The 8,388-nt window shown below is 40.5% G+C and overlaps 1 pseudogene; it reads left to right on the forward strand.

Moving 5' to 3' along the window:
• Positions 1-269: 269 nt before the first annotated feature.
• Positions 270-1,179, forward strand: LOC125092609 (uncharacterized; annotated as a pseudogene).
• Positions 1,180-8,388: the final 7,209 nt, after the last annotated feature.

Here is an 8,388-nt window from a genome sequence, read left to right on the forward strand (position 1 = left end):
AAACAAACAGGGTTGCTGGGAGTGGGGGGAGGGATAAGGTGGCTGGGTGATGGACATTGGGGAGGGTATGTGCTATGGTGAGTGCTGTGAAATGTGTAAGTCTGATGATTCACAGACCTGTACCCCTGAGGCAAATAATACATTATATGTTAATTAAAAAAAAACCTACGGGGCCTAATTCATCTTCCCACCAGATATACATTCCATGCAACTCATCAAGACCAACCAGAAGAGGAACTAAAACACCTTTGCCTCAGAACTTCAAAAGTGTATGAGTTGATCTTGCCTCAAATGACTCAAAATGTTTATCTCACCCAGAAGATGGAACTCCTAAAGGGCTCCTTTGGCCAATGGACATTCCTATCTGCCATCCTCAACATGCTGTCACTCAGCCTCTCCACAAAATCCCTCCTCAACACCCACTGGTTTGTGGGCACATAGAAGGTGCTGAAGCCTGTGTGCAGAAAAGTTCTTGCAACTGAGTGCTTCGATGTGCCAATGCCCTTGGATGGGGTGAGTACCAGCACATCATCCCAGGAGGTGGCGTAATACAGTTGGGGGCGGGGGGGGGAGGTGCTGGGAATGACCTGTTCTGCTTCCATACATTCTGGAGTGTCATGTGGCAATCCTGTGAGGAAACTGTGGTAGAACCAGGGGAGAGGTGCCGAACTTTCAATGAACTCACACCACCAACTGAGAGAGGTGAGAAAGGACTACTGGAGTTTACTACACTGCAAGGCCCACATCACCCCATTCTCTGATTTGGAGGGAAGTGGTTGATGGAGAAGCCTTTCCTCCCCCATCCTCCCTGGGGGATTGTGGTAAAGATCCTGTGGTTATCACTGGGAGACCAGTTCTTGCCCATCGGACTTGAATTTCTCAGCTTCTCCCTGGTACTAATGGACCTGCTGTTCACTGGGAATCTGGGCTGCAGGGTCAAGCTGAGTGTCTTCACGACCATTGCCTCCATCCTGTCAGGCTTTCTGGGGATGGTGGTCCATATGACGTATTCACGGTCTTCCAGGCAACTGCCAACTTGGGTCCAGAAGACTGGAGACTGCATGCTTGGAATTATGGTTAGGCCTACTACTCGACCTGGCTTTCCTTCATCTGCTGCATAGCATTGGCGGTCACCACCTTCAACACGTACACAAAGCTGGTGTTGGAGTTCAAGTGTAAGCACAGTAAGAGCTTCAAAGGAAAGCTGACTTGTTTGCTGCTTCCTTAAGCAGCTGTCCTGTGCAGCCCCCGCAGGGCATCCTCTGACCAGTGATCACCAGTACCACCATCAGCAGGTCTGCTCTGTCTCTAAAGGAGTTGAACTCTACTCAGGGCTACAAGGGATTTCAGCAAGGACCCAGCCAGAGGCTAAAGGAAGAGGCAGAACTGTGTTAGAAGTAGCTGTCTTTAGAGGGCAGGCTGAATCCAACATTACATGTTCGTTTGCTATCAACATGTACTGAAACCCGGGGGGAAAAAAAGACACCACTTCATATCTCTCAGAATGGCTGAAATTAACAACACAGGAAACGACAGATATTGGTTACTAATGCAGAAAAAGGGGAACCCTCTTACACCATTGGTAGGAATGCAAACTTGTACAACCACTCTGGAAAACAGTGTGGAGATTCCTCAAAAGATTAAAAATAGAACTACTCTACAATCGAACAACTGCACTACTGGATGTTTACCCTAATGATACAAAAATGCAGATTCAAAGGGGTACATACACCCTGGTATTTATAGCAGCATTTTCAATAATAGCCCAACTACAGAGAGAGCCCAAATGGGCACTGACTGTTGAGTGGATAAAGAAGATGTGGTATGTATATAGAATGGAATATTACTCAGCCATCAAAAAGAATGAATTCTTACCATTTGCAATAATATGGATCAGGCAAAGGGTATTACACTAAGGGAAATAAGTCAGAGAAAGACAAATACCATATGATTTCACTCATATGTGGAATTTAAGAAAGAAAACAGAAGAACATATGGGAAACAGGAAAAGAAAAAAAAAAGAGAGGGAAGCTAACCATAAGAAACTCTTAATGATAGAGAATACACTGAGGGTTGGTGGAGGTGGGTGGGGAATGGGTTAGATGGGTGCTGGGCATTAAAGAGGGCAGCTGTGGTGAGCACTGGGTATTGTATATAAGTGATGAACCACTAAATTCTACTTCTGAAAACAATATTACACTGTATGTTAACTAACTGGAATTTAAATAAAAATTTGTAATGGAAAAAAATATTTCAATAACAGATCTTTATAGATATTAGAATTTAAAACTATTCACTATAAATGCAACTAGATCCTGATATCTTCTGTGTTCTCCAATGCCTGGCTACAGATGTCCAAAGTGATATTTTTATTTTATTCTCACCTTTTGACTTGGAATCATTTAAGAATTGAAGCTGCCCTTTTCTGTGAAGCCCTATAAACTAAATATAAACTATAAACTAAAAAAGCCCTATAAATTAAATAGAAATGACTTTATGTAAAGAGATATTAGCTACATGCATAGACAATCTTTGTGCCTACTGCTCAGTCTGACACTCCAACCAAAGCTTATCAGAGACATTTGCATTATAAACCAGGATGAGAAGCAAATGACATTGCTTTCTTTAGAATGCAAATGACTGCTTTCTTTAGATTCTGGTGCTTATATATTATAAAGTATATAAAGTAGGAAAAACCTTCCAAGGAGTACCACCCGACTCAGACTTAATCTGCATTATACATAACACTGGACTGACTGACCGTTGTATTTCTATAAACTTAGATGATATTGTACTAAGAACGGCCCCAGGGAACAATGGGAAAAACTTAGTGGCAGTTTGTCCAACATGCCAAAACCTCCATGTACTCACAAACCATGCTTTTGTGGAAGGGAAAAAAAAAACCAATAGATATCTATCAAAGACGCTACATGAGGAGTGACTTGGGGGAGTCAGCCACCTTGTAAATCGAGTGTTACCAAACTACCCCAAAGATTCTGAGGTAACTATGTGTCAATGGCCTTTTTTATTAATTGCAGAGACCCCAAAAGCACGGCTCTTCTAATTAGTGGAAAATCATGAAAGACTCATGTAATTCATATAAATGTTCAATTACTGCCTTCATACACAAACTTATGGATAATTAGATTCATTTAAATGTCATGATAGGAGCAGAAACAATTCTAAATACAATTAGAGTTCATCCCGCTGGAGAAAAGTGGGCCTTATGAGGCAATCACTTTTTTTTTTTTTAACCTTGACAGTTATTTTTTGTTTTATTTTGTTTTTTGTTTGTTTGTTTATTTTGACAGATATTTTTATTTACTTATTTTTAAGTTCTATTTATTTATGTATTTATTTTGGCTAGGTACTTTTGAAAGACCTATTTTTTATTTTTTTATTTCCTTTCAGTGTTCCAGAATTCAGTGTTTATGCACCACACCCAGTGCTCCATGCAATACATGCCCACAACAATACCCACCACCAGGCTCACCCAACCTCCCACCCCACACCCCTACAAAACGCTCAGTTAGATCCTCAGAGTCCACAGTCTCTCATGGTTCATCTCCCACTCCAATTTCCGCAAACTCCCTTCTCCTCTCCATCTCCCTATGTCCTCCGTGTTATTCCTTGTGCTCCACAAATAAGCAAAACCATATGATAATTGACTCTCTCTGCTTGACTTATTTCACTCAGCGTAATCTCTTCCAGTCCCATCCATGTTGATACAAAAGTTGGATATTCATCCTTTCTGGTGGAGGCATCATACTCCATAGTATATATGGACCACATCTTCCTTATCCATTCGTCTGTTGAAGGGCATCTTGCTTCTTTCCACAGTTTGGTGACTGTGGCCAATGCTGCTATAAACATTGGGGTACAGATGGCCCTTCTTTTTGCTACATCTGTACCTTTGGGGTAAATACCCAGTCATGCAATGGCAGGGTCATAGAGAAGTTCTATTTTTAGTTTCTTCAGGAATCTCCACACTGTTCTCCAAAGTGGCTGCACCAACTTGCATTCCCACCAACAGTGTAAGAGGGCTCCCTTTTCTCCACATCCTCTCCAACACACGTTGTTTCCTGTCTTGCTAATTGTGGCCATTCTAACTGGTATAAGGTGGTATGTCAATGTGGTTTTGATTTGTTCTCCCTGATGGCTAGTGATGATGAACTGTTTTCATGTGTCTGTTAACCATTTGTATGTCTCCATTGGAGACGTGTTTGTTCATGTCTTCTGCCCATTTTTTTTTTTTTGACACGATTATCTGTTTTGTGTGTGTTGAGTTTGAGGATTTCTTTATAGATCCTGGATATCAGCCCTTTGTCTGTATTGTCATTTGTGAATATCTTCTCCCATTCCGTGGGTTGCCTCTTTGTTTTGTTGACTGTTTCCTTTGCTGTGCAGAAGCTTTTGATCTTGATGAAGTCCCAAAAGTTCATTTTTGCTTTTGTTTCCTTTGCCTTTGGAGACATATCTTGAAAGAGGTTGTTGTGGCCAATGTCAAAGTGGTTACTGCCTATGATCTTCTCTAGGATTCTGATGGATTCCTGCCTCACGTTGAGGTCTTTTATCCATTTTGAGTTTATCCTTGTGTATGGTGTAAGAGAATGGTCGAGGTTCATTCTTCTACACATAGCTGTCCAATTTTCCCAGCACCATTTATTGAAGAGACTGTTTTGTTCTGCTGGATTTAAAAAAAATTTTTTTAATCATTTTTTAAAATTTATTTTCAGCATAAAAGTATTCATTATTTTTGTTCCACACCCAGTGCTCCATGCAATCCGTGCGTGCCCTTTTCTAATACCCACCACCTGGTTCCCCCAACCTCCCACCCCCCGACCTCTTCAAACCCTTCAGATTGTTTTTCAGAGTCCATAGTCTCTCATGGTTCACCTCCCCTTCCAATTTCCCCCAACTCCCTTCTCCTAACTCCCCATGTCCTCCAGGCTATTTGCTATGCTCCACAAATAAGTGAAACCATATGATAATTGACTCTCTCTGCTTGACTTATTTCACTCAGCATAATCTCTTCCAGTCCCGTCCATGTTGACACAAAAGTTGGGTATTCATCCTTTCTGATGGAGGCATCATACTCCATAGTGTATATGGACCACATCTTCCTTATCCATTCGTCCGTTGAAGGGCATCTTGGTTCTTTCCACAGTTTGGCAACCGTGGCCATTGCTGCTATAAACATTGGGGTACAGATGGCCCTTCTTTTCACTACATCTGTATCTTTGTGGTAAATACCCAGTAGTGGATATTTTTTCCTGCTTTGTCGCAGATGAGTTGACCATAGAGTTGAGGGTCCACATCTGAGCTCTCTACTCTGTTCCACTGGTCTATTTGCCTGCTTTTGTGCCAGTACCATGCTGTCTTGGTGACCACAGCTTTGTAGTAAAGCTTGAAATCAGCAACGTGATGCCCCCAGTTTTGTTTTTCTTTTTCAACATCTCCTTAGCAATTCAGGGTCTCTTCTGATTCCATACAAATTTTAGGATTGTTTGTTCCAGCTCTTTGAAAAATGCTGGTGGAAGTTTGATTGGGATGACATAGAAAGTATAGATTGCTCTTGGCAGTATAGACATTTTAACAACGTTTATTCTTCCAATCCATGAGCATGGAATGGTCTTCCATCTTTTCGTGTGTTCTTCAATTTCTTTCATGAGTGTTCTGTAGTTCCTCGAGCACAGATCCTTTAACCTCTTTGGTTAGGTTTATCCCCAGGTATCTTATGGTTCTTGGTGCTATAGTAAATGGAATTGATTCTCTAATTTCCCTTTCGGAATTTTCATCGTTAGTTTATAAGAAAACAGCTGATTTCTGTACATTGATTTTGTAATCTGCCACATTACTGAATTGTTGTATGAGTTCTAGCAGTTTGGGGGTGGAGTCTTTTGGGTTTTCCATTTAAAGTATCATGTCATCTGCGAAAAGAGAGAGTTTAACTTCTTCATTGCCAATCTGAATACCGTTTATTTCTCTTTGTTGTCTGATTGCTGTCGCTAGGACTTCTAACACTATGTTGATTAAGAGTGCTGAGAGTGGGTGTCCTTGTCGTGTTCCTGATCTCAAACGGATGATTTCAAAAGCTGTCAGCTTTTCTGCACTGAGGATGATATTTGCTGTGGGTTTTTCATAGATTTGATGAAGGTGAGGAATGTTCCTTCTATCCCTATACTTTGAAGCGTTTTAATCAGGAACAGATTTTGCGTCTTGTCAAATGTTTATTCTGCATCAATTGAGAGGACCATGTGGTTCTTGTCTCTTCTCTTATTAATTTGTTAATCACATAGATTTCTGAATGTTGGACCACCCTTGCAACCCAGGAATAAATCCCACCTCGTTATGGTGGATAATCATTTTAATGTACTGTTTGTTCCTATTAGCTAGGATCTTGTTGAGAATCTTAGCATCCATATTCATCAGGGATATTGGTCTGAAAATCTCCTTTTTGGTGGGGTCTTTGCCTGGTTTGGGGATCAGGGTAATGCTGGCTTCATAAAAAGCGTCTGGAAGTTTTCTTTCTGCTTCAACTTTGTGAACCAGCTTCAGGAGAATAGGTGTTATTTCTTCTTTGAAAGTTTCGTAGAATTCTCCAGGGAATCCGTCAGGTCCTGGGCTCTTGGTTTTGGGGAGGTTTTTGATCACTGCTTCAATCTTTTTAGTAGATATCGGTCTATTCAAGTTGTCAATTTCTTCCTGGTTCAATTTTGGAAGTTTATAGGTTTCCAGGAATGCATCCATTTCATCTGGGTTGCTTAAATTATTGGCATATAACTGTTGAGAATAATTTCTGATGATTGCTGCTATTTCCTTGGGATTAGTCGTCATCTCTCCATTTTCATTCATAATTTTATTAATCTGGGACTTCTCTCTTTTCTAGTGGATTAGTTTGGCCAATGGTTTATCGATCTTGTTGATTTTTTAAAAAAGAAAGAAAGGAAGGAAGAAAGAAAGAAAGAAAGAAAGAAAGAAAGAAAGAAAACAGCTTCCAGTCTCATTGATGCATGCTACTGTATCTCTAGTTTCTATCTCATTGATCTCTCCTCTAATCTTGATTATTTCCCTTCTTGTGTGTGGAGGTGGCTTAATTTGTTGTTGATTCTCCAGTTCTTTAAGGTGTAGAGACAGTTGGTGTATTCTGGATTTTTCAATTTTTTTGAGGGAGGCTTGGATGGCTATGTATTTCTCCCTTAGGACCACCTTTGCTGTATCCCATAGGTTTTGGACCGAGGTGTCTTCATTCTCATTGGCTTCCATGAATTCTTTCAGTTCTTCTTTGATTTCCTGGTTGGTCCCAGGATCCTTAAGCAAGGTGGTCTTTAGCTTCCTGGTGTTTGAATTCCTTCCAAACTTTTCCTTATGGTTGAGCTCCAGTTTCAAAGCACTGTGATCTGAGAATATGCAGGGGATAACCTCAATCTTTGGTATCGGTGGAGCCCTGATTTGTGACCCCGTATGTGTTCTATTCTGGAGAAGGTTCATGTGCACTCAAGAAGAATGAGTATTCTGTTGTTTTAGGGTGGAATGTTCTGTATATATCTATGAGGTCCATCTGGTCCAATGTGTCATTCAATACTCTTGTTTCTTTTTTGACTTTCTGCTTGGATGATTTGTCTGTTACTGAGAGTGGCGTGTTAAGATCTACTACTATTAATGTATTCCTATCAATATGACTCTTTATCTTGATTAACAGTTTTCTTGTGTAATTGGCTGCTCCCATATTCGGGACATAAATATTTACAATTGTTAGACTTTCTTGGTGGCTAGTCCCTTTAAGAATGATGTAGTGTCTTTCTGTATCTCTGACTACAGTCTTTAGTTTAAAAACTAATTTATCTGATATGAGAATCGCTACCCTGGCCTTCTTCTGAGGCCTGTTGGCATGAAAGATGCTTCTCCATCCCTTCACTTTCAGTCCGAATGTATCCTTAGGTTCAAAATGGGTCTCTTGTAGGCGACATATAGATGTGTCCTGTCATTTTTTTTCTAATCTGCAACCCTGTGTCATTTTATGGGCACATTTAGGCCATTCATGTTGAGAGTGATTATTGAGAGATACATTTTTATTAGCAGCGTGTTATCTGTGAAGTCTTCTTTCTGTAGATTGTCTCCATATGTTTTGTTCAATGATATTCTTAGGATTTTTCCTCTTTTATAGAACCCTCCCCCTTAATATTTCCTGCAGTGTTGGCTTGGTGGTCACATAGTCTTTTAAACCTTGCCAGTCTTGGAAGCTCTTTATCTCTCCATCCATTTTGAATTTAAATCTTGCTGGATAAAGTATTCTCGGCTGCATGTTCTTCTCATTTAGTGCCCTGAATGTATCTTGCTAGCCCTTTCTGGCTTGCCAGGTTTCTGTGGAGACGTCTGACGTTATTC

This window comes from Lutra lutra, chromosome Y (genome assembly GCF_902655055.1).
Source record: "Lutra lutra chromosome Y, mLutLut1.2, whole genome shotgun sequence".
NCBI lineage: Eukaryota > Metazoa > Chordata > Mammalia > Carnivora > Mustelidae > Lutra > Lutra lutra.